Here is a 25844-nt window from a genome sequence, read left to right as displayed (position 1 = left end):
GGATTTGGTAAACAATACGTCCTGACTGTGGAATTTTTAATTTTTTTTGCTATACGTGGGTCTATGGTAACCTAAATAACTTCCTATACACTGACATGACATTTTGTAAGCTATATGTGATATAGCTTTATGAGTAATTTCTAATGTGTTATTCTTAGTTAATAGGATGTTAACAAATGATAGGCCTGATGTGGTGGGGGGGGTGGGGGATGGTTCGCCCAGGGCGCAAAACTAGCCAGGACCGCCTCTGGTCCCAAACAACAACATAGATGGGGTGCTCATCCTGCTGCCCTAACAGAGCATCTCGCATGTGATTGAGGAAAATAAGGAGCTGGTGAGTGTTGTAGGGCCCCAGGTTGGCATGATGGTGGACAACCCCATGATTGCTGATGGCAGCACACAATGTGACATTGCCACCACGCTGCCCAGGGACACCAACAATGGCCCATTGGCCAAACACGCTACGGCCCCTCCTTCTCCTTTTGGTGAGATTAAATCCAGCTTCATCCGTGTACATGTATTCATGGGGTCTTTCCATTGCATCGAGTTGAAAAACTCTCTGTAGAAATAGATATAGTTTTGTAAGTGATACAGAAAAAGTGATTTAGGCCACTACAGTAAATCACTACTTACAGCAATCAACATTGAATGTGTCTGGATATATACCAACCTGTACATACTGGAACCTTTGCTCTTTGACTCTGTCTGAGTTGTGATCAAAGGGCACTCTGTACAGCTGTTTCATGCGCAGTCTGTTGCGCTTGAGGACACGATCAACAGTAGAGAGACTGACACTGCTGATACCCTCAAAATTTACATGGTCCTCAATGATCTTCTGCTGAATTTCACGCAGTTTAATGGTGTTGTTCTCACAGACCATATCGACAGTTAGGGTCTCTTGGTGTGGGGAGAACATACCTGTCCTCCCACCCCCATGTGGCAGTCTTTCAAGTCTACAAAAAGAGAACATGCAGTTACAAAAATATACATGGAATACTAGGCCTACAAACAGTTAGCCTAACCCTCCATTACAATACTACAGTACATTGGCACAGTGATGTACTGAAACATATATTTACAGTATATAGTATACAGTATATAGTATAGTCATACAGTAATTGCTGTCAACATTTACATACTATAATGTCAAAAAAGGTAACACAGTGACACAGTGAATCTACTGATGTTTGGTTGTACCCTTTGTCCGGCCTCCCTCATGCTCATACCATGGACAAGAACATGGTCAATCACAGTAGCTCTGATTTCATCAGATGTTACTGTTCTTTGTCTTCGCTGACCTCCTCGACCACCTCGACCTCCTCGACCACCTCGACCACCTCTCACACGAACTCCTCCTCTCAGATATCTATCCATTGTAGAGCCTCACAAAGCAGTGCTCTCTGAACTGGCTTATATACACTACTCACGAAAAGTTAGGGATATTTGGCTTTTGGGTGAAATTTATGTAAAATGTAAAATGTTCACGCTACAGTGATATTATATCATGAAAGTAGGGCATTTAAGTAGAAGCATGCACTGGTGATTTCCTCATCTCAAACAATTTCTTGAAACAAAAGCCAACAACAGTGGTGGGTATACCATAGGGCTGGGTATTGTTAAGAACCTCACGATTCGATTCGATTTCGATTCTTTGGGTAACAATTCGATTCGATTTCGATTTGATTCGATATTGATTTAAACACTTCGATATCGATTCTGTAATAAGTCGAAATGCTTAAATAATTTTTGCTGCTGACGTTAACTTGGAGTGACACCTCCCCAGGTGAAATAAAACATCTGCCAGTGAGTTTATTAAAAGACAGATGTTTTTATGGCGCCGGCACTGGAAAGCAGTAGCCTATATTTAAATATAACTGTTAATATAAGTTAGTTGTAGATAAAAAAAAAAAAAAAAATCAGCTGTGTTGGTGAGTTGCTGTCACGGCACCTGTTAGATTAAAAATGACTGAGAAGTCAGCAGAAGTTTAACTATCAGTCCATGACAAAAATATTTTTTCCAGCGAATATTCTAGTTACAACATGACTGAGCTAGCAGAGCAGTTGGCTGGCTGACAAGGACTAGTTAACGTCAGATCTCATGTATTTCCGCAGAAACGGAGAGAATAATGGCAAAAAACATCTATATTTTGATAGCGGAATGCTCACAGTAATGCACACACATTTTGATTATACATTTAATTTTGTTGGTAATAGTTGTATAATCGCATTATTACATGAGAGGGTGTGCTTGACCGTCATTATTGTCACTTCAGTGATGCGCCCGTCAGCATCAAGCACACCCTCTCGTGTAATAATGCTTAAAGGATAAAGGACGTGTCGAGTTGCATCTGTTTGGTTTAGCCACAGGTTGCTGCATAACATCGGCATGGTGTCAGCTAAGGTGGCTGCGCAGGTTCGCAGTATTATTACACTACCTTAATACTGTCTGGCACAGTTTACACACGACTTGACTCTTGTCTGTTACCTGTGTTCCGGGGTTACATTTAAATCCAAAGTGAGCCCAACGTCAGATTTTAAAGTCACAGGCGCCGACTTAACGCTGCTGCTACTTGCTTTCATGTTGTTGTTGTGTACAGTGCGGCTTCCGTCCGTACAACGTGAATCACACGGAGGTGTTGCTCACCGCGCCCCCTACTGGTTAGGAGTTGAATCGATTCAGAGGCTTTTGTGAATCGATATTGAATTGTGAAAAAAGATATTGCAATGCATTGATGAATCGATATTTTTACCCACCCCTACTATCCAATACTTTTATAAAGCTAAACAAGATTTCAACTTCAAATATTAGTATAGAACAATATCAATGCAAATTTTAAGAACATTTTGGACTGTAAACTCACAATAATAATACTAATGTTGTACACCTGAGCTGCTTTAACCAAAACAGGCGATCAGCTCCTTGACTTAGATTACTTTCTGTAAACAATAAAATAAAGTGTTAAAAAATAAAAATAAAAAAAGTCAGCTCTGAAATAATACTGCAGTCCCATGCTTTATGACTTCTTCTACAGAGTGAATTAAAGCAAAAAACAAAGAAATTGGGAACTGGCTCGTTCATTTCAAAGAGCCGGTTCACTCGTTCACTTCAAAGAGCCGTTCAAAAGAATCGACTCGTTCGCGAACGACCCATCACTAGTTCAAATATAGAAGCGGCTGTTGCTGCAGCTGAGGTAGTCGAAGTAGATTCAGTCGAGGAGGACTAGCTTGTCATATTTTATACTTTTAAACTTGGTCTGATTGTCAGTTGTTCAATAAATTTAACTAAAAGTATTTAATATGTATTTTCTTGAGTTATTCTCAGACAGCACAGAGTTAGAGTTGCACTTCTCAGGCATGCAAACTTGTCGCCTTTCGGCTACAATCGCCGTTTTTTTTGGTCAGTCCGGTCATTCACGTGAATCGCGTAGTTTGGAAGAGACGCCTGGCTTCCGAGTCGCATGGAAAGTTTTAACGTTAGTTTGAAGGAACCGCCTTACGTTAAATTAGACCTTGCATAACGTTATGCTTCGAGCAAAATGGCTAACTTTAGTTAGCAAGATAAGCGGGCCATAGTCCCCCCCCCCCCCCCTTTCTTCTTTTCCCCACACTATGTCTCTGGCAGCAGTAGCAGTGTTGGTGGTAGTAAGAAAAGTTTAGAGTAGAGGCTAAGAAATGCTTCTCCTTTCTGTGACATCCTATCCCAACAGGTCTCACTCTGAACAATGGATTTGTATAACATCTCCTTTGACATGGAAGATTGGTACGACATCTCCATTGAGAACGACACTGATGGACTGGAACCTTACTTGCCAACCACTTTTCTTGTGACATCATGTATTGTCAGCTCCATCGGTCTTCCTTTGACCTTACTCGCCATCTACGCTCTGTATTCCCTGGTGTGTGAATTATGATTGAGGTCTATCTTTTTATGTGTGTGCCTGTCTATGATATCTGATGTTTGTAGGATCAGAAAACACAGCAAATGAATGCCTTTAGTTCCACCTCAGCTATCTCCCAAAGTTAACAGAACTACCTTTTTACATCTTGATTTCCTGCAGGTGCAAGAGAACAATGTTGCTCCTGTCTACGTCATCAACCTCCTCATCTCTGACCTTATCCAGATGTGCTGCTTTGTCATCTGGGTGGCAGAACCCAAGAATCTCATCATGTTTGTTGTCTCTGGAATTATCTACAGCATTGGTTTAATGGCCAGTGTTGGCTTCATGGTGTGTGTAGCCATGGAAAGGTAGATATCTGTCTCTGAGTGCAAGAAAGCCAGTGTGTGTACCTATTTATTTATTTTTTATGTATTTTTTAAGAATATATGTGATGGATCCTCATGCTATGTAACTATTTATCTATCTATTATAGGTATTTGGTCATCGCCTGCCCGCTGTGGTACCGCTTCAGATGAAACATCAAGATCATGCTAGTGGTCTGTTTCACGGTTTGGGTTTTGCCCTTAATCCTGGGGTTTCTCAGTTACTTTATATTAAAATTTTTGCAACCACATATCCTTCTGTCCATCTACCTCCTTGTGCCCTTTCCCCTGCTCATCTTCTTCCTGGCTGGGACCCTCAAAGCCCTGTCTTCCTCCATCTCTGTCCCCCTTGAGGAAAAACGGCGAATTGTAGGAACCTTGGTTCTGGTGCTGCTTAACTACATGCTCCTGTTCCTGCCCACAATCATTTGGTTCATTTCTGCAGCAATAACTCAAAATTACCCCTCTGATCGCATCCTGCAACTAATTGCTGTTCAGTTCAGTCCCCTTATGGACTTGGTTCTATACATTTTCATGAAGAAAGGGGCTGTAGACAAGCTGTTGGCCTGCCTGTGCCTATGCAGGATGACCACAGAGCAAGAGCAGGGGCAGATGTTCACTGCAGACAGCAACACTCCACAAATGGTCAGCTCCATGTAGGCAGAGGAGGACAGGGAGAGGGAGGAGAAAGATGGAGTGAAGAGAAAAGAAGCAAATGGATGGAGTGACAACCTCCTTCATTATTGACAAATGACAGTGTTACATCTGAAAACTGAGATGAACATTTTTTGTTGAGGTGGTGTGAAGTTTGAATGTTTTTTTTTTTTCTTGAGCATTTACTATTTCTTATTCTATTTACTCCCAACATTTTTATTTAATCTTGAAATGATTTATAATTCCATTTGTACTTCTGTTTCTATAGATACAGCTAATTGTTCTTATTACCATTATTCTTTTTTTGAAAATGAAATCAAATAATAAAAAATAAAAATCCACATGAATTTGCTCTTTGTCACAGGAATACTTTCAACATGGTAACAAAAAATGTGTTGAATGGTATGTATGTTATACTTTAAGTACCGTATTTCACCAATTAATCGCCTGGCCGCAAATAGCCACCTGGTTCTTTTAAACGCCTGGGGTCCAAGTTGATTTTGCGTATTAAACACCCGGGCGATTAATTGGGGAAATACGGTATGTAGGTAACCAGAGCCCAAGGCTTAAGTCAACCACACACACAGAAGGATCAGACTACAAGTTTATTTATGGATAACAAAAAAAATAGGTAAAGAGTTGAGCTGGTCTCCAGAGGCAAGGGGCGTGGGGGGATTGTAGCCACCAGTCAAAGGGATGTAGAATAGTCAACCAGCTCTATATTTCTGTGCCCCAAAATGGCTTCTATAACACAAGGAAAGTACAATTAGTTATGACAAACAAAACAAAGTCTGTTGAACCTAAAGAGGGAAAAGCCCCAACAGACCTATAGGCAGCACCAAATGCAGGATTGAACAGAGGCAGGCTGGGAGTCCTGGAGGGGGCACCACTCCATTCTTACTCTCCAGCATAGATCCTTCTCATCAGTTTGATCCTTTAAAGCAGGGGTGTCAAACTGGTGCCATGGAGAGGCTGCAGGTTTTCATTCCAACCAAAAACTCCAATAGCGGATCACCCCACCTCCAAGCAGAGAGGAGGAACTAATCAGTGAAATCACCTGGTGGAGTTTTCGGTTGGAATGAAAACCTGCAGCTTCTCGGCCCTCCATGGCACCAATTTGACACCCCTGCAGACAGAGACAGAGGCCACCTCATGGTCATAATCCTTAAAACAGACAAGAAAACAATTCTGTCTCATAAAAAATTCACATTCACAGGCAGTTCTACCCATGATTCCTAATTCACTTAAGTTTCAGACAACATCTGGGCTGGTTAATCCAAGCTCTCTCTCTCTCTCTCTTTCTCTCTCTCTGTCTCTCTCTCTCTCTCTCTCTCTCTCTCTCACACTCTCTCTCTCTCTCTCTTTCTCTCCCCCTCTCTCTCTCTACCTCTCTCTCTCCCTATCTCTCCCTCTCTCTACCTCCAGCATCAATCGGGAGTCACCACCATCCTCCGTCTAGTGTTCCTTCCTCTTCCTCTTCAGCTCTCCTTAAATAGGGAGAGCACAATTGCCAGATAGGCTCAATTGAGTTACCTGCATTTTTGCACGTTCAGCATCCCTGTATGGGCCAGTCCAGTTTCTGCCACTCTTGTCACAAACTGGCACTGGCTCTTTTTAGAGAAACCATACCGCTGCACCCACACAAGAAACACACACACACACACACACACACACAAAAAAAACAGAGCATACATAACACCACATACCTGTTTCACAAAAACAATGCATGCATTAGGCCAGTTGTTCCTTTTGAGCGCTGTCATCAACAGCAAAATTTTAACCAGCTTCAATGGACTATTGTAACTTATTGGAACTATGGCTATCCTTACCTTCTGGCCATATCTTGTATTGGAGTTGGATTCTCAGGGTGTGGTTGGCCCATGACAATTTGGATTTGCTCCTCCCAGTGCATTGACAATTTGCCCTCTTTGGTTTGGTGAGTTGTATGCACCAGCACTCTTTCCCCTGGGACCAAGGGCATATGACATGAAGTTTCTCAACACAAACTGCATGTGTTCATAGTCAGAACTTAGCCACAGAAATACAGGTAAGAGCGTTGTCTTACATAGCACCTGCTGCTAATAGATAATATGTAATTCACTGGCAGATTATTTTCAATTTATAGCCAGGTATTAATAAAGCACATTCGTATGATGACTCAAAAGCAGCAGACCCCCCAAATGTTCAGCTGATTCAGTTTATTGGTGAATCTTCATTGACAGAGAGGTGCTTGGTAAAGAATGAAGAGCCACTGAAAAAAGCTGCAAACTTTGTGCTTCTTTTCAAAATCGTTTTAGATCAAGTATTAGGAAAACGGACATGATGAAGGAAAATCATGCTCCATCTTACAAGCTGATCACGACAGTGTCATTAACTTACTGACATTTATTGTTATACTAATTTAATGTTGAAGTGTAATAGAAGGCTAAAATACATTTCCACATAGTAGCCAACTAACATTATCAAAAAATAACAAGGATACAAGGATACAAGGAAGTTTATTTGTCATTATACAACAGGTTGAATAATGAAATTAAAGTGTGGTTCCCTCTTGATTGATTAATTGATTGTATAGAAAATAAAATTATTAAACATGGAGGAGTTCAGATGGTGCATTTAGTAGTCTCACAGCCTGAGGGAAGAAGCTGCTCTGTAGTCTGGTGGTACGGCAGCGAATACTTCTGTATCTTTTGCCTGACGGCAGCAGGGTGAACAGGCTGTGGCTGGGGTGGCTGTTGTCTTTTAGGATCCTTTTGGCTCTGCGCAGGCACCTCACCTCCCCGATATCACTGATGCTTGGTAGATGGGTGCCAATGATGTTTTGGGCAGTTTTAATCACTCGTTGCAGAGTCTTCCTGTCCTGGGCCGTGCACATCCCATGCCAGTTTGTGATGTTTCCAGTCAGGATGCTTTCATTCGCTCCTTTGTAGAAGCTGACAAGAACTTGGCGTGGGAATTTTGCTTTCTTAAGTTTCCTTAAGAAATACAGCCGTTTCTGGGCTTTTTTAACCAGGGCAGAGATATGTGAAGTCCATGTTAGGTTCTCTGTTATGTTGATTCCCAGGAACTTAAAACTGCTCACTTGCTCCACCTCAGCTCCATTGATGTAGACAGGGTTGTGTGTCTTTGCCTCTTTTTTTCGAAAATCAACTATCAGCTCTTTGGTTTTGCTGACGTTGAGCAGAAGGTTGTTGTCTGTGCACCATTCTGCAAGATGGTTGATTTCCTCCCGATATGAAAACTCATCATTGTTGGAAATCCGGCCGATGATGGTGGTGTCATCCGCGAACTTCACAATAGAGTTCTCTCCATGTCGGGGGTTGCAGTCGTGGGTGTACAGCGTGAACAGGAGGGGGCTGAGCACACAGCCCTGGGGCGCTCCGGTGTTGAGCACTAGAGTGGAGGAGGAGAGACTGCCAATCCGAACTGACTGGGGTCTGTTTGTGAGGAAGTCCAGTATCCAGTTGCAGAGAGTGGTACTGATGCCCAGAGTGTTCAGTTTTCCAATCAGCTTCATGGGGGAGATTGTGTTGAAAGCTGAGCTGAAGTCAACAAACAGCATTCTGATGTAGGTGCTGCTTTTCTCCAGGTGAGTGAAGACTGAATGGAGAGCAGTGGATATGGCATCCTCTGTGGATCTGTTGGTTCTGAATGCAAACTGCTGATGGTCCAGACTGGCAGGGATGTTGTTCTTTATGTGCTGGAGAACCAGTTTCTCAAAGCACTTCATCAGGATGGGGGTGAGTGCCACAGGGCGGTAGTCATTTAGATTAGACACTGCAGACTTTTTAGGCACAGGGATGATGGTGGCTGTCTTGAAGCAGGTGGGAACACTCTCCTGTGACAGTGAGCACGTTTACATGCACACCTTATTCCTGTATTAACCGGAATATTCGCAATATTCCGGTTGCACACGTCATGTAAACACGCACCGAACCCGATTAAGGTAATATTCCGGTTGGAGAGAATTCCGAATAAGCCCCCTGGAATATTCCTGTTCCAACCGGAATATTGGGGCATGTAAACACCTTAGTCGGAAAACTCCCCGAACCGGAATATTCAGTCACGACTGCGCATGCTCGACTCACAATGACTTCTGTGGCGTCTTCGTTGCTATGGTTACCTGCAAGCGGGGAAAATGGCAGGGCGAACAGCAGCAAGAGCCAGGAGACTGCAGTCCGCCTTCAGCTAATGAAAGACTTAAATATCACCGAGTATATCGATGGGAGAAAACATAGAAATAGCGACAGAAGAAGAAGAAAAAGAAGAAGAAGACGAGGAAGACGACTTCTTCGTCTGTTTTTCCGGCAGACCAGACGCCTATACGCGTGCTGCTGCCCCCCGCGAGTGTCGCATTACGTCAGAGAGTGGAATACGCCGAAACATGTAACATGTAAACGGAATATTCCAGTTGCCACGGCGCAGTTACCTTAGCCGGAATATTGAGCCGAACCGGAATATGGTGTGCATGTAAACGTACTCAGTGATATGTTGAAAATGTCGGTAATGACATCTACTAGCTGGTTGGCACATGTTTTTAGTACACGGCCAGGGATGTTGTCAGGCCCAGCAGCAACAAATTGTTAAAAGTTAATAAGTAGAAAAAAGTTTAAAATTTAAAAGTAAAAAATTGTTTAAAGTTAACAAATTAACTTTAAACTGTAGTAGTAATAGGAGATTGTCCTTTGGCAAAAAATGACCCCATAAGACATTTGTACAGCAGCTTATTATGACCTATAGCTACATTTTAAAGTTAAGTGACCTAGCGGTCCTGTAAAGTAACACTGTGGTGTAATATTAAGGGAGCAACAAAGTCTGCACAAGGAGGCTGGTGTGGTGGTGGATGGGTCAGTCAACACACCTTACACATAGCTGAGTTCAAATCCAAACTGGAGCAGTGTTTGTTTCTAAGTAGCTTAATGTTAGTTAATATTTCAGGACTTTCACCTTTACCTTTTCCTTACCTTAACCATGACAACAAACCTTTCCCTAGCCTTAAAAATAACAAGTATTTTTAGTGGCTAATGGCTAGTGGCTTGATGACTGTTAGCTCGCTGTCAGGTTTAGTTAGGAAGGGGACATAAATGCAGAGACAATGGCTCAGTTTAAGCAGTTTATTGTTGGTTAGTGGAAAGTGAAGGCTGCAGGAATCAGCAGCAACACAAACAGTATGGGAATACTGTCAGCAAGATGCATCTCTACCACTGTAGCTGAGGCAACAGTCTGGCAAAATCTGGGAGTGGGAGCCAGTGCGCTGATGGCAAGCAGGAGCAGGTGTGTTTGTGGAGGTCAGACATAACAAACTCAATCTGTTCATCAGTCGTGGCACAAACGTCTTTTTGTTTTGGGCCATCTCCCCACAAAGTGCATCAATTTAGGGTTCACCATTATTATTGTTGGATTAATGTTTCAGATTACTGGGACTAACTTATTACTGCACTGGAAGTTCCAGCAGTGCCCATAGTTTGAGCCTGACACTAACAGTGGGCTATGTAACAATGTAGGGGTATGTAACAATGTAGAAATGTAAGTTCCTTACATTTCTACATTGTTACTATTTATAATTCATTGATGGTGATTGTAATTGTTTCTCCCCCCTCGTTTCATAAAAGTCTTCCACAAAATTGCTGTCCTAGAAAATGCAGATACTCCTTAGCTGCCAAATCCCTTTCTCCTGCAGCTTTATTAATTCCATTATTGCTAAGCATTATGGGCATGTTTGTATGAGCTTGTGCTGGCAGGTGTTGACTAGAGGCAAAGAGACCCTTCTTCTTTTCCCTACACTATGTCTCTGGCAGCAGTAGCAGTGTTGGTGGTAGTAAGAAAAGTTTAGAGTAGAGGCTAAGAAATGCTTCTCCTTTCTGTGACATGCTATCCCAACAAGTCTCACTCTGAACAATGGATTTGTATAAAGTCTCCTTTGACATGGAAGATTTCCACGACATCTCCATGGAGAACGACACTGATGGACTGGAACCTTACTTGCCAGCCACCTTTTTTGTGACGTCATGTATTGTTAGCTCCATCGGCCTTCCTCGTATCATGTTTGTTGTCTCTGGAATTATCCACATCATTGGTTTAATGGCCAGTGTTGGCTTCATGGTGTGTGTAGCCATGGAAAGGTAGGGGAAGAGAAAAGAAGCAACTGGATAGAATGACCCTCAATTCTAGCTTGAAGTCAGCTCATGAAATCAGGTGAGGCCCTTTTGTGTATAAATGTTTTTTTTTTTTTTTTTCTTTTTGTTTGTTTATTTGTTGAGTGTTTACTATTTCTATTTACTCACATTGTTTATGTTATCTTGTAAAGCACATTTAATTCCATTTGTAATAATTCATCTGCAAATAAAACTAATTTTTGTTTTCAAGGCTCATATTTTGAAAATAACAAAGAAACTAAGAACTTGCTCTTGGAATGGTTTTAGCATGATAATGAGTGCATTTCTTAAGCAATATGTTGAATGTATGTTGAATTCTCTTAGCATTATAATTAGCCTCTCAGCACAAAAAAAAAAACTACATTTGTACAAAATGCATATCAGTTCACAGCCAGAGTTTAGCCACAGTAATGCCATCAGAGCTCAGCCTTGCACAACACCTGTTTCTAAAATCTAATTCAGGTTTAGACAGGTTGAGTTGACTTGAGTTTAAGTTTGGCTTAGTTTGGTTTTTAGTTTAGTTAAGTATGCCACTGAGAAAAGCTAACAGAAACTAACAGAAAAAAATGGGTTGGATGAAATAAAACCTTACTTGTTTTACTGCAGGAAATGCATGTCAGATTTTACAAACTGACAAAGACCGTGTCAGCTGCTCATAGAAAGCAGATGTTTCTAGAGAAAGCGGAAGCTGCTGTAGGAGATTTATCACAGGAACTGCTGAAAGACAGAGACCCTCAGCATATGAAACATTCAGGCTGTGATCCAGCAGCTTTCAACTGTAAATTTTATATTTTATTAATTACCATAGGTCTACAATACATTCAACTGTAAGCAGTCACTTCTTGAAGCAATATTACTCCCCAAAGAATCATGGGCTTTTGGTCAAATGAACAATACTGGGTTGTGATATGGCCATCACCTTCCTAGATATTTTTCTTTGTCTCTGAGAAATCATTTATGTCTGTCATTTCAGTTTTTCCAAAGGTAGTCCGTACTATATTGCCAATGAGCTTCAGTGATCGTTACTGTAGTCAGGATGCCATGAACACTGCACCATAGTTGCTGAAATAATCATAGCATGTTTGTATGAAGTTGACACAAAGCTACCACCCCCCCCCCCCCCCCCCCCCCCCCCCCGCCCCTTTATTACACATTTTTTCTTATTTGCTGAGGTGATTTCTAATGTATTTTGAAGATGCAATGATTTTTTTTTTTTTTTTTTTTTACTTTGCATGATACACTTTTAAGTTAATGTTATATTATTCAGAAACCACAGCTGCTTTGGACAGGTTTAGCTGGCACCTTGTGTCTGACTGGATGCACCTCAGAAGGCCAACAGCAAATACCCAGTGCAATATTCAACCTAGCAGCATCACTTGGGCGCACAGCAGTTTTTCTGCTCGTCATGTGCAGGAAGCTTTAGTGCTGCTGTCTCATTACGCAAGATGCCCTGCTTTAGAAGAAGGAAGAGTGTGTACTAACTTGGTGATGTCCTTGTGTAGCTTTCTGTACATCTTTGTGGGTCAGTGGGGCTCAGAGGACTATAAAGAACATTTGAAGACTGGTTCTGTGATATACCTTATGTATGCCACATATGCAGACTTCAACGCAACATTAACAACTGCTGCAAATGGTGCTGAAACAACAGTGCAGTGTACACTTGCATCTCAGTCAACATTTTGTTGTTTCTGCCATTTTTTGCATAAGGAGCATAAAACTTTGACTGAAGGAGCAGACAGTAAAAGTCTTGCCCATTTCACTATCTGAAAATGTGTTTATCTGTTTGTTTTAAATTCAGTGATTTTCAAATACTCTGTATCTTCTTGAAGCCTGCTGTGGCCCCGGGCCCAGACCTCAGCAGTCAGAAACCTGACTGATAAGATGTGCTGATAAGAAGCTGATGTATGCAAATAAATGGAAGCTGTTGTGGTGGAGTTTTCACAATAACTGCTGAGGACTGATTCACTGCAAATGCAGAAACAGTGGACTTTGGTGGATGCAACACATTCAGGCCGTCGGTCAGGAGATTTCATACTGTAAATATGTATTTCATTATTTAGCATATATCAAGTGCTTTGAGTGGTTGGTAGACCAGAAAAGCTTAAGCAGGGACTGCTGGCAAAAGATCTTTTAAGCTATTTATTCTTTCTGTATTTGCCCTCTTCCTTCTTTAACTCTTGTTGTTGTCAACATTGTCTTTATTGTCGTTATTATTATTATTATTGTTGTTGTTGTTGTTGTTGTTGTTGCACCTGTTTGTAGTTTTAACAGTAACAGTAGTAACCAGTCTGTCAAAGTGTCCCTGAGCCAGACACTGAACCCTCGACTGCTCCTGATGGGCAGCTTGTATGGCAGCTTTGGCCATCAGTGTGCAAATGTGTGCGTGAATGTGAGGCAAACATTGTAAAGCGTTTTAAGTGCTTGGTAGACCAGAAAAGTGCTATAGAAATGCAGTCCATTTAACGTAGGAGGCCACATGCTCCTTAGAGACTTGATATCCAACATCTCTCAGATATAATCTTGTCTTTGTTCCCTTACCTTTCTGCATTTTTAAATATTTATTCTGTTTCATTTTATATTTACTTGTATATTTTTTAAGAAAAATAGTGGTTAAAAAAACATGGTTTACAATAGGTGAGAGTATACATGAAATAAAGAAGGTGGAAACCATGTGATGCCGGAGATCAAAGAAGTTTCATTCATCAATCAGTGTTAAAAACTGAAATCAGCATCAAAATGATACAATAACTGGCTTGGTGATGAAACTATAGTAATAAGCAATGCACTTCATGCTTGGGTTCCTCTGGTAGTATCAAGAGTGTGTTGCTGATGTGTCACTAGAAATAGAGAAAAGACATATGAAAGACAAATCATATGACAGGAACATTTTGTGTTGTCACAAAAAGAGAGCTCCAAGGACAAATTAAATAATAGAGGGATGCCAACACTGAGGTTACAAAAATACTGAACAATATACTCAGTATAAATTATCATCAGTTAGGTAATTCATTTTGTTTTGGGCACCTATATTATGAGCAAATTAAACCTTTATGTTCTCCAGCAACACCTTCTTTAATAGCTATGTGCAGAATACAAGTCAGTACAATAAACTACATCAGAACATTATCATTATCATTTTAAAAAGAGTAAATTTAAAAAGAGTGACAACAACAACAACAACAACTACAACAATGATACAGAAATATACACTACTTAAATATTTAGAGAAAGGATAGGGTTCCCAGAACAGATCCCTGGGGTACTCCAGTAGAGCAATCAGTTAATGAGAAATTTGATCCAATTCTGATACATTGCTCTCTCTTAGATAGGGCTCAATCCAATTTAAGCAACTTTCTAAAATGTTAAATCATAATAGGTTGGAGTATTTTCCCTTCCTCGTGTCTCAAGTTCCTTCCACAAAAAAACTTTATTTGAAAATGCAGATAACACCTAGCTTCCAAGTCCCTCTCTTCTGCAGCTTTTTTAAAAACTACATTATCTAATGATGGGCAGTAGATAATGTTTGCAACATCTGGAGCACACTGTTGGCGCTTTTCCAGTAGCACCTACTCGGCTCGACTCGGCTCAACTGTACTTGGTTTGTAAGGTTTTCCATTAGGTGGTAGCACCTGGTACCAGGTACTATTTTAGTACCTACTCGGCCAGGGTTCCAAGCAAGCTGAGTCGAGCTAAAAATGTGACGTAAACAGAGTGCAGGCCACTGATTGGACAGGGAGTGATGACACATGAGAGTGATTCCTTCATGAAAACCAAACCCGGCATTTAAAAAAAAAATGTAAAAAAAAAAAAAAAAAAAGCAACAGCGACCGTGCGCATTGATCGTCGCTGAAGTTGGCAAAGTTGGAAAATGGCAAGCCAACCGGTACCGTGGTCAAATGAAGAGGTGGAGACTTTTCTGTGCTTGGTGGTGGACCAAAGAATCCAGAGGGAGCTGGACTGTGCGCCACGACTCCACTCACGGTGAGGTGGTACTCAATTGTAATGGAAAATGTCAGAAACTGAGTCAAGCCGAGTAGAGTCGAGCCGAGTAGGTGCTAGTGGAAAAGAGCCATATGCCTCTGGCAGCAATAGCAGTGCTGGCGGTAGTAAGAAAGGTTTAGAGTAGAGACTAAGAAATGCTTCTCCTTTCTGTGACATGCTATCCTAACAGGTCTCACTCTGAACAATGGATTTGTACATCTCCATTGAGAACGACACTGATGGACTGGAACCTTACTTGCCAACCACGTTTTTTGTGACATCATGTATTGTCAGCTCCATCGGCCTTCCTTTGACCTTACTCGCCATCTACGCTCTGTATTCCCTGGTGTGTGAATTAAGATTGAGGTCTATGGTTTTATGTGTGTGCCTATCTATGATATCTGATGTTTGTAGGATCAGCAAACACAGCAAATGAATGCCTTTAGTTCCACCTCAGTTGTCTCCCAAAGTTAACAGAACTACCTTTTTACATCTTGATTTCCTGCAGGTGCAAGAGAACAATGTTGCTCCTGTCTACGTCATCAACCTCCTCATCTCTGACCTTATCCAGATGTGCTGCTTTGTCATCTGGGTGGCAGAACCCAAGAATTTCACCATGTTTGTTGTCTCTGGAATTATCTACAGCATTGGTTTAATGGCCAGTGTTGGCTTCATGGTGTGTGTAGCCATGGAAAGGTAGATATCTGTCTCTGAGTGCAAGAAAGCCAGTGTGTGTACCTATTTATTTATTTATTTATTTTATGTATTTTTTAAAGAATATATGTGATGGATCCTCATGCTATCTGACTATTTATCTATCTATTATAGGTATTTGGTCATCGCCTGCCCACTGTAGTACCGCTTCAGACGAAACATGAAGTTCATACTAGTGGTCTGTTGCACGGTTTGGGTTTTGCCCTTGCTCCTGGGGTTTCTCAGTTACTTTATATTTATTTTATATTCGTTGCGCCCACATGTCCTCCTGTCCATCTACCTCCTTGTGCCCTTTTCCCCGCTCATCTTCTTCCTGGCTGGGACTGTCAAAGCCCTGTCTTCCCCCATCTCTGTCCCCCTTGAGGAAAAACGGCGAATTGTGGGAACCTTGCTTCTGGTGCTTCTTAACTACACACTCCTGTTCCTGCCCACAATCATTTCGCACATATCTGCAGACACACGTACTGATACTTATAATCCTGTGCAATAAACCCTCCTTCAGTTGAGTCCCCTTATGGACTTGGTTCTGTATATTTTCATGAAGAAAGGGGCTGTAGACAAGCTGTTGGCCTGCCTGTGTCGATGCAGGATGACCACAGAGCAAGAGCAGGGGTAGATCACCACTCTGAACAGCAACACTCCACAAATGGTCAGCTCCATGTAGGCAGAGGAGGACATGGAGAGGGAGAAGAAAGATGGAGTGAAGAGAAAAGAAGCAAATGGATGGAGTGACAACCTCCTTCATTATTGACAAATGACAGTGTTATATCTGAAAGCTAAGATGAACATTTTTTGTTGAGGTGGTTTGAATGTTTTTTTTTTTTTTTCTTTTCTTGAGCATTCACTATTTCTTATTGTATTTACTTCCAACATGTTTATTTAATCTTGTAAATATGTCTAATTCCATTTGTAATTCTGTTTCTATGGATACAGCTAATTGTTCTTATTACCATTATTCTTTTTCTTTTGAAAATGAATTCAAATAAAAAAAAAAAAAACATTAAATTAAAATCCACATGAATTGTCACAGGAATGCTTTCAACATGGTAACAAAAAATGTGTTGAATGGTATGTATGTTATACTATAATTATGTAGGTAACCAGAGCCCCAGGCTTAAGTCAACCACACAGACACAGAAGGATCAGACTACAGGTTTATTTATGGATAACAAAAAATAGGTAAAGAGTTGAACTGGTCTCCAGAGGCAAGAAGCATGGGGGGATTGTAGCCACCGGTCAAAGGGATGCAGAACAGTCAACCAGCTCTATATTTCTGTGCCCCAAAATGGCCTCTATGACAGATGGAAAGTACAATTAGTTATGACCAACAAAACAAAATCTGTTGAACCTAAAGAGGGAAAAGCCCCAAAAGACCTATAGGCAGCACCAAATGCAGGATTGAACGGAGGCAAGCTGGGAGTCCTGGAGGAGGCACCACTCCATTCTTACTCTCCAGCTTCGATCCTTCTCATCAGTTGAGCCTTTAACAAGTCCTCATAGTCGCAGCAGTCACAGCATTCTCATCCCCTGCAAGGAATGAAACAGACAGAGGCCAGCTCATGGTCATAATCCTTAAAACAGACAAGAAAACAATTCTGTCTCTTCAAAAAATTCACATTCACAGGCAGATCTACGCCTGATTCCTAATTCACTTAAGTTTCAGACATCATCTGAGCTGGTTAATCCAAGCCATGCATCCCAATTGCATGAATCTCCCTCTCGGGAGTCACCACCATCCACCGTCTAGCGTTCCTTCCTCTTCATCTTCAACTCTCCTTAAATAGGGACAGTTTTGCCAAATAGGTTCAATTGAGTTACTTGCATTTTTGCACGGGGGGCGTTCAGCATCCCTGTATGGGCCAGTTTCTGCCATTCTTGTCACAAACAGTGCCAGTTTGTGACAAGAGAGGCAGAAACTGCTCTTTTTAGAGAAACCATACCACTGCACCCACACAAGAAATACAGAAACAGAGCAAACATAACACCAGATACCTATTTCACAAAAACAATGCATGCATCAGGCCAGCTGTTCTTTTTGAGCGGCTGTCATCAGCGACAAAATTTTAACCAGCTTCAATGGACTGTTGTAACTTATTGGAACTATGGCTATCCTTACCTTCTAGCCATAGCTTGTATTGGAGTTGGATTCTCAGGGTGTGGTTGGCCCATGACAATTTGGATTTGCTCCTCCCAGTGCATTGACAGTTTGCCCTCTTTGGTTTGGTGATGTTACAGCCCGGCTCGGGGACTGCAACCAAGAACGGGAGGGAAAACGAGGTTCGCACGAACAAACATATTTATTACTACATTTAAAAGTAAAGACAAAAGATCAGTGTCAGTAATCAGTGATGTAGGCGTGTATGGATGCATGTGTGTGAATGAATGTGTAAAACAAAAGAGAAAACAGAGAGCGCAGCCGCGCCGTGGCGTCCCCTCAGACGGCGTGGATGGAGTGAGAGAGAGCGGGGTGACTGCCAGCGGAGACAATAAGTGTGCGCTTCACCGGGCCCAGGTGCAGTGCATCACCTAATTACGGTCCCACCTCTGCCTGAAAGAAACCCTGAAAGACAGAGCAGACCAACCAACAGCCAGCCAGCAACCACCATACCCCAATACAGAGGGAGGGGCCGTCACACCCCCCCCCATAAGAAAGGGGTTCCAGTAGGAACACCGCAACTGCTACCCAAAACACTACATGTAAAAACACTATAACACTTACACATTACCTACATATTAATTACATACATTTATTACCTAAATATTAACTACATATTACACATTACTTACATGCAATTACAAGTACATGAGAACTACAATTACTCACTGACCGTCCTACAGCTAATCCCTTGCAGGCCAACCAGCCCAATCCCGTCCCCCAGCAACTCCGGCGCCTGAAGAAGCATTTAAGAGTGACAGAAGAAGACCAGAGGGTTACATACAAGTCAAGCAGGACAATCAGGAGCCATGAGCTCTTGACAGGGCATCGGCCACAACATTATCCGAGCCTTTGATGTGGCGGATGTCCAAACAATAGGATTGTAAATACAACATCCATCGCATCAGTCTGCGATTAGGGCAATGGACAGAATGCAGAAAAGTCAATGGGTTATGATCAGTGTAAACAACAAGAGGAACACTTGAGCTGACATAAACATCAAAATGCTGCAATGCCCAAATAAGTGCAAGGGTCTCCTTCTCTATCACAGAGTAGTTCAACTGGAAAGCATTGAACTTCTTTGAGTAAAAACTCACGGGCCGATCTACACCGTTGGTGTCTTTCTGACACAGCACTGCTCCTGCCCCCACGTCACTCGCGTCCACCTGTAACTCAAATGGACGATCCATCTGAGGAGCTGCAAGGACAGGAGATGAACACAGCACAGATTTTACATTTTCAAAAGCCCTCTGACATGAGAATGACCAAACAAAACGAGTGTTCCCCTTTAACAGGTCAGTCAGGGGTGCCACCACACTGGAAAAGTTTTTACAGAAGCTGCGGTAGTACCCTACCAGACCGAGGAAACGCTGCAGCTCTTTTTTCGTGGTGGGGGCTGGATATTTCTCCACAGCACTCACCTTGGCCTGCACAGCGCAAACTTTCCCCTGCCCCACAACTTTACCCAGATAAACCACAGTAGCCTTAGCGAACTCACACTTCGCTAGGTTCACTGTCAAACGGGCATCACGCAAGCGAACAAACAAGCTGTTAATACGGGCTAGATGTTCCTCCCACGTTTCACTGTAAATGACCACATCATCCAAGTATACCGCACAGCCCTCCAACCCGGACACCACCATGTTTATTAACCGCTGGAACGTCGCCGGCGCATTCCTCAGTCCAAAACTCATCACAGTATAAGCAAATAAACCAGAAGGTGTAATAAATGCAGAGATCTCCTTCGCCCTGTCAGTCAGCGGGATCTGCCAGTATCCCTTCAAAAGATCGAACTTACTGACAAAACGCGCCGCACCAACCTGGTCAATGCAATCCTCAATCCTTGGTAACGGGTACGCATCAGGTTTTGAAACTGCGTTCACCTTGCGGTAATCTGTGCAGAATCTGGGGCTTTTATCAGCTTTCTCAACAAGCAAGCATGGCGATGCCCAACTGGAGAATGACGGCTCGGCGATCCCATTCTCGAGCATGTATTTTATCTCGGCATCCATCACCCTGCGCTTTTCCTCCGACACTCTATAAAAACGCTGGCGAATGGCCTGTGCGTCACCCACATCTACATCATGCTTGACCAAATGAGTTCGGCTCGGTGTATCACCAAACAGATCCAGAAACCTTTTAATCAAAACAAACAACTGGACACTCTGCTCCTCAGTCAAATGAGACAACAACAATGACAGATTTTTTAAAGTCTCACTGTTTGATAACCTGCCACGCAGCAACCCGTCATCGGGTGCGGTGACCCCATCGTCCTCCCCCACAGAGAACAGACTCCCCACTGCTGCTACGGCTGACACAGGCTTGGACTCACGACAGTAATAGGGTTTTAGCAAGTTGACATGGCAAAGTTGCGTCGCTTTCCGGCGGTTCGGCGTTGACAGAATATAATTTTGATCCGTCACCTGACGCAACACAGTATAAGGGCCACAAAACTTAGCCTGAAAAGGTGAATGAAACAACGGCAGCAAAGCAAGAACCTGGTCACCAGGACTGAACACACGTTGCTCTGCTCTCCGGTCATACAACTGTTTCATATTCCCCTGGGACAATGACAACTTTTCCTTGGCCATCTCCCCCGCTGAATACAAACGGTGCCTGAAACCATTTATATAATCAATCAGGTTTGATGGAGGCTCTGATGATGGTGCAATAACATCACGCAACACTGCAAGTGGTCCACGCACTGAATGGCCAAAAACCAGCTCATTCGGGCTAAAGCCAGTGCTATCCTGCACCACTTCCCTGGCAGCTAGCAGGAGCCACGGCAGCCCTTCCTCCCAGTCCTGATTTAACTCAACACAATAACCACGCAACAATGATTTAAGGGTTTGGTGGAACCTCTCAAGAGCACCCTGGCTCTGTGCATGGTAGGCAGAAGACATGTTATGCTGGACCTTTAACTGTTTCAGTACCTGTGCAAAGAGGCGTGATAAAAAATTCGAGCCCTGGTCGCTCTGAATAACTTTTGGTATCCCAAAGATAGAAATAAATTGTGACAGTGCTCTTACAACTGACTTGGCCGTGATGGATCGCAGTGGATATGCAGCTGGATAACGCGTGCTCTGACACATCACTGTAAACAAGTAGTTGCTACCAGATTTGGAGCGAGGCAAAGGACCGACACAATCAATCAGTAGATACTCAAATGGCTGCGCAATCGCCGGAATGGGATGAAGTGGAGCAGGATTTATTCCCTGATTGGGTTTCCCTGTTATCTGACAGGTAGGACAAGATTTAACAAAGTGTGACACATCCTTTTTCAACCGAGGCCAAAAGAAATATCGTAAAATGTAGTTGTACGTTTTACGAACTCCAAAATGTCCAAACTGGTCATGTGATGCCTTAAGGACCTCAATGCGGAATTTCTCAGGAACCACAACCTGAAAAACTGGCTTCCCCACAAAGCCTACACCATGTGGTGACCACTTCCTCACCAGAAGACCCTCCTGCAGCAGGTAGCCACCAGCAGCGCTTCTCTCATCCTCCTTGGGGAGAACAGCGTCAAACAGCTGGCTCAAGGAAGGATCAGCTTTCTGCTCCGCCCCTAGAACACTGCGAGAGACGGACAGCAATGAGTCAGGGACATTAACAACAATCTCATTCACCTCTTCCCCTTGCTCGGGCTCCTTCTGCTGCGCACGACCCATAGCCCTTGTCACAGCACAGGCTGTAAACACTTCAGGGAAGCACTGCACATTCTCATCCAGGTTACCCCTTACAACAGGTGAAGATGACACAATTGGGGGTGGTGGACCATCAGCCCACACTCTGCTGCCAGCAAGGCCGTTCCCCAGGATGACATCCACCCCTCTGATTGGCAGCTCAGGGCGGACCCCCATGGCAACCTCTCCCCGCACCAAACCACAGTCAATACAAAGAGAATGCAGTGGAACAGGCTCAACATTCAGACCCATACCCCGCATCAAAACAGAATCAAGTATCAGAATCTCCAGAAAAAGGCAACACAGAGCTCAAAATATAGGAGTCATATGCAGCTGTGTCTCTCAAGATCTTTACCGGTACACTGTCACCTCCCACCAGTGACACACGGCCTTCGGACACGAATGCTGAGAAGTCGGGCTCCCTTCCACACTTGAGCTGTTGAGGAGGAGAAACAACAGAGACAGGTGCCACAGACACAGCACAAACACCAGAATTCACTTGGCCCCCACTATTTCCCCGCCGAGCATTAGCTTTTGGGCATTCAGCTTTCCAATGCCCCCTTCCCTTACAAAAGTTACAAACTTTTGAAAAGTCAGACTGAAAGTGTCCCCGTGCAGTGTGCTCAGACTTACCATGGCGTGGAGGGCGTTTCTCTTCCCACTTGCCTGGGGCGTGATACATACCACCACCCTCAGGAGCCCTGAAGTCACTGCGGCGTGTCAACACATACTCATCAGCCAATGCAGCGGCCTCGGCAGCAGTCTTCACCTTGCGCTCACTGATGTAAATTGCAACATAGCTGGGAATAGAATTTTTAAATTGTTCCAACACGATCATATTACATAAAGCATCAAAAGTGTCCACTCCTGAAGCAGTGCACCACCGACCAAAAAAGGTGACCAGATCCCTGGCAAACTCAACATGGCTTTGCCTGCCAGACTTCTCCCAGGATCTGAATTTCTGACGATAGGCCTCAGGAACCAATTCATAAATTTTTAACACTGCAGCTTTAACAGTTAAATAGACCCTGCTTTCTGCCACTGACAGAGCCGAATAGGCCTCCTGTGCCTTACCTGTTAACACACATTGCAACAGAAGAGTACGCTCACAATCAGTCCAACCCCTGCTCTCAGCTACACGCTCGAACAAAGAGAAAAAAGTGTCCGGGTCTCGCTCACTAAACTGAGGAACTAACCGCAGATTACTGCCAACATCAAATGAAGAACCGGAACCATCCACAAGGTCACGAGCAGCTCCTCCAGCACGCAAGTCCAACCTCCGTTCCTCGAGCTCCAGCCTTTTAAGCTCCGTCTCTCTCCTCAGCTTCTCCACCGCTAACTTCTCCATTTCCGTCTGCAGGCGCAACAATTCCTTCCTCTGCTCAAACGTCAAGTTCGCATCATCCTGCACAGACACATCAACAGTGTCCGCCCCAGCAGCAGCAGCCAGGGCTTTTGATTCAAAACAACCCCGCTCAGCCAGACGAGTTCTGATAATATTTTTCATGTTTTCCTTCATCCTCTTATCACCAACATCCAAATCAAAATGTTCCGCAACACGGATCAGCTGTTCGCGTGAGAAACCCTCCAACAGCTCCTCCGACGGCGCTTCCAAAAACTCTTCCACACCCGCCATTGCTCACACCAACACTCACCTCCACAGTCCGCTACCTATTCGGCCACTAACAACCAACATGCAGCACGCTGAGTCCCACACAGCCCCCCGTACACAGCCGGAGCGTCACCGCAGCACTGTCCCCCTAACTGCCTAACCAAACTTACTAAACTCCCCCCCTAGACTTCAGGCGCTAGTTGCGGTGGGTATTTATGCACTACTTACCGCAGACCCGGCGAAGCAACCAGCAATTGGCGACCCCGCCTGCAGCCTCGGCCGTGCTCCCGAGCAAACTGCTCCAGCCACGTTCACGCCACACTACAACCCCCCACTACGAACACCAAAGGGAGTCCGTACTTAAGCCTAAACAGGGACAGACACAACGGCAACTTACGATGGCCGCGGCTGGCTGCCGGACCCACTGCTACACAGAGAAAAAACCGACCAACATACCCACAATTAAATTAATTAACCAAGCAGTGGCTTCAATAGACAGAAATACCTACCCTCGTCAACGCTACTCCCGAGCAATCAGCTGAGCGTTCATTCACAAAATACCGTAAACAACCACAGCTGTGTGCTGACGTCCACATACAACCACTACAGACTTCATTCACAAAAACCCAAGAAGCTCCGCCCACAGGCCTCACCTGAGCTCCGACACTCACTGGGTCGACAAAAATCGGACGAGCCCCCACTTGTTACAGCCCGGCTCGGGGACTGCAACCAAGAACGGGAGGGAAAACGAGGTTCGCACGAACAAACATATTTATTACTACATTTAAAAGTAAAGACAAAAGATCAGTGTCAGTAATCAGTGATGTAGGCGTGTATGGATGCATGTGTGTGAATGAATGTGTAAAACAAAAGAGAAAACAGAGAGCGCAGCCGCGCCGTGGCGTCCCCTCAGACGGCATGGATGGAGTGAGAGAGAGCGGGGTGACTGCCAGCGGAGACAATAAGTGTGCGCTTCACCGGGCCCAGGTGCAGTGCATCACCTAATTACGGTCCCACCTCTGCCTGAAAGAAACCCTGAAAGACAGAGCAGACCAACCAACAGCCAGCCAGCAACCACCATACCCCAATACAGAGGGAGGGGCCGTCACAGTGAGTTGTATGCACCAGCACTCTTTCCCCTGAGAGCAAGGGAATAGACCCCGGCAATGACATGAAGTTTCTCAACACAAACTGCATGTGTTCATATTCAGAACTTAGCCACAGAAATACAGGTAAGAGCTCTGTCTTACATAGCACCTGCTGCTAATAGATAATATGTAATTCACTGGCAGATTATTTTCAATTTATAGCCAGGTATTAATAAAGCACATTCGTATGATGACTCAAAAGCAGCAGACCCCCCCAAATTTTCTAACAGGAGTGGTAAAAGAGGTGGTGGGACTGCAACAATTTTCTCTAACTTTATTTTAACGAAGGAAATTCCACAAAAAAGTTACACCACATTTGAGTATCATGCATTTGTTTTTAGCAGTCCCCCTATTTTATGTATGACAATTTATAGACCACCCAACATGCTTCCTCTTTTATCAGTGAAATCTCCAAACTTTTATCAGTTATAAACTCCTTATATAACAGAGTCATAATAACTGGTGATTTTAACTTGCACATAGATAACATTTCAGATCCCACTACTATTGAATTTTTAAATCTATTAAATTGTATGGATTTACACAACATGTCACACAGCCCACTCACAACAGAGGACACACCCTGGATTTGGTCATAACCTATGGCCTGTCCACTGGTGTGTCCTCTGTTGTCGACCTGGCTGTGTCAGATCACTATTGTGTATTTTTTAAGGTTGCCAGTTTTATTCAACAGGAGGCCCGGTGAGAACAGTGAGGAAACGCTATCTTACTTCTGGAGTGGCTGCAAATTTTATTGAGATTTTATATAATACCCCCGCCGAAATTTTACCTGCACCCTGTGACTTTATTGTCGATAATTTTAACACTAAACTGAGGTTATCCCTCAACTCCCTGGCTCCACTTTTAACAAAAACAATAAAAACTAAATCTATATCCCCCTGGAGAAATTCTGAAATTAAGAGTCTGAAAAGAAATTGCAGGAGTGCAGAAAGGAAGTGGAGGAAAACCAAACTGACAGTACACTGTGAAATATTCCGTGAAAAACTCAAAATTTATAATAACGCAGTTAAACAGGCAAGAACTTCCCACTTTTCAAAACTCATCTCAGATAAAAAGAATAATCATAAATTCCTCTTCTCCACAATTGATCTTTTAATAAACACTGATTTTAACTGATTCACTGATTCCTCCATGGTACCAACAGATGCTCTATGTGAGGACTTTGCAGACCACTTCAGAAGTAAGATTGATGTCATTAGATCTACTTTTTTTTTTTTTTTTTTTTATCACAAAACAGCGTTGTTTTTAATAGTCCTGAACCATTGCTTTTACCGGAGGAAACACTGGAGCATTTTGTCCTGGCTGATGCAGAGATGCTTGGTCGAGTTTTCTCCAGAGTTAACCCAACAACCTGCCTTTTAGATCCAATTCCCACATCACTTTTAAAGACATTTTATTGATTCTTTGAGTTTGAACTTTTAAATATTGTAAATTACTCCCTCCAGACAGGTGTCTTCCCC

General features: G+C 43.2%; 1 long non-coding RNA gene and 2 pseudogenes across 1 annotated transcript; 2 read left to right on the top strand and 1 right to left on the bottom strand.

Moving 5' to 3' along the window:
- Positions 1-364: 364 nt before the first annotated feature.
- Positions 365-4921, top strand: LOC115372884 (G-protein coupled receptor 4-like; annotated as a pseudogene).
- Positions 4922-15256: 10335 nt separating this feature from the next.
- On the top strand, positions 15257-16436 carry LOC115372883 (G-protein coupled receptor 4-like; annotated as a pseudogene).
- Positions 16437-16995: 559 nt separating this feature from the next.
- LOC115372645 (uncharacterized) lies at positions 16996-17976 on the bottom strand. Its single transcript, XR_003929464.1, has 3 exons — positions 17882-17976; positions 17140-17292; positions 16996-17057 (listed from the first exon to the last, which is right to left on the bottom strand). It is a non-coding gene; the product is annotated as an uncharacterized LOC115372645 (long non-coding RNA).
- Between the last annotated feature and the right edge of the window lie 7868 nt (positions 17977-25844).

Source organism: Myripristis murdjan, chromosome 15, assembly GCF_902150065.1.
Source record: "Myripristis murdjan chromosome 15, fMyrMur1.1, whole genome shotgun sequence".
Classification (NCBI taxonomy): Eukaryota; Metazoa; Chordata; class Actinopteri; order Holocentriformes; family Holocentridae; genus Myripristis; species Myripristis murdjan.
This window is presented reverse-complemented; position numbering and strand designations above follow the sequence as displayed.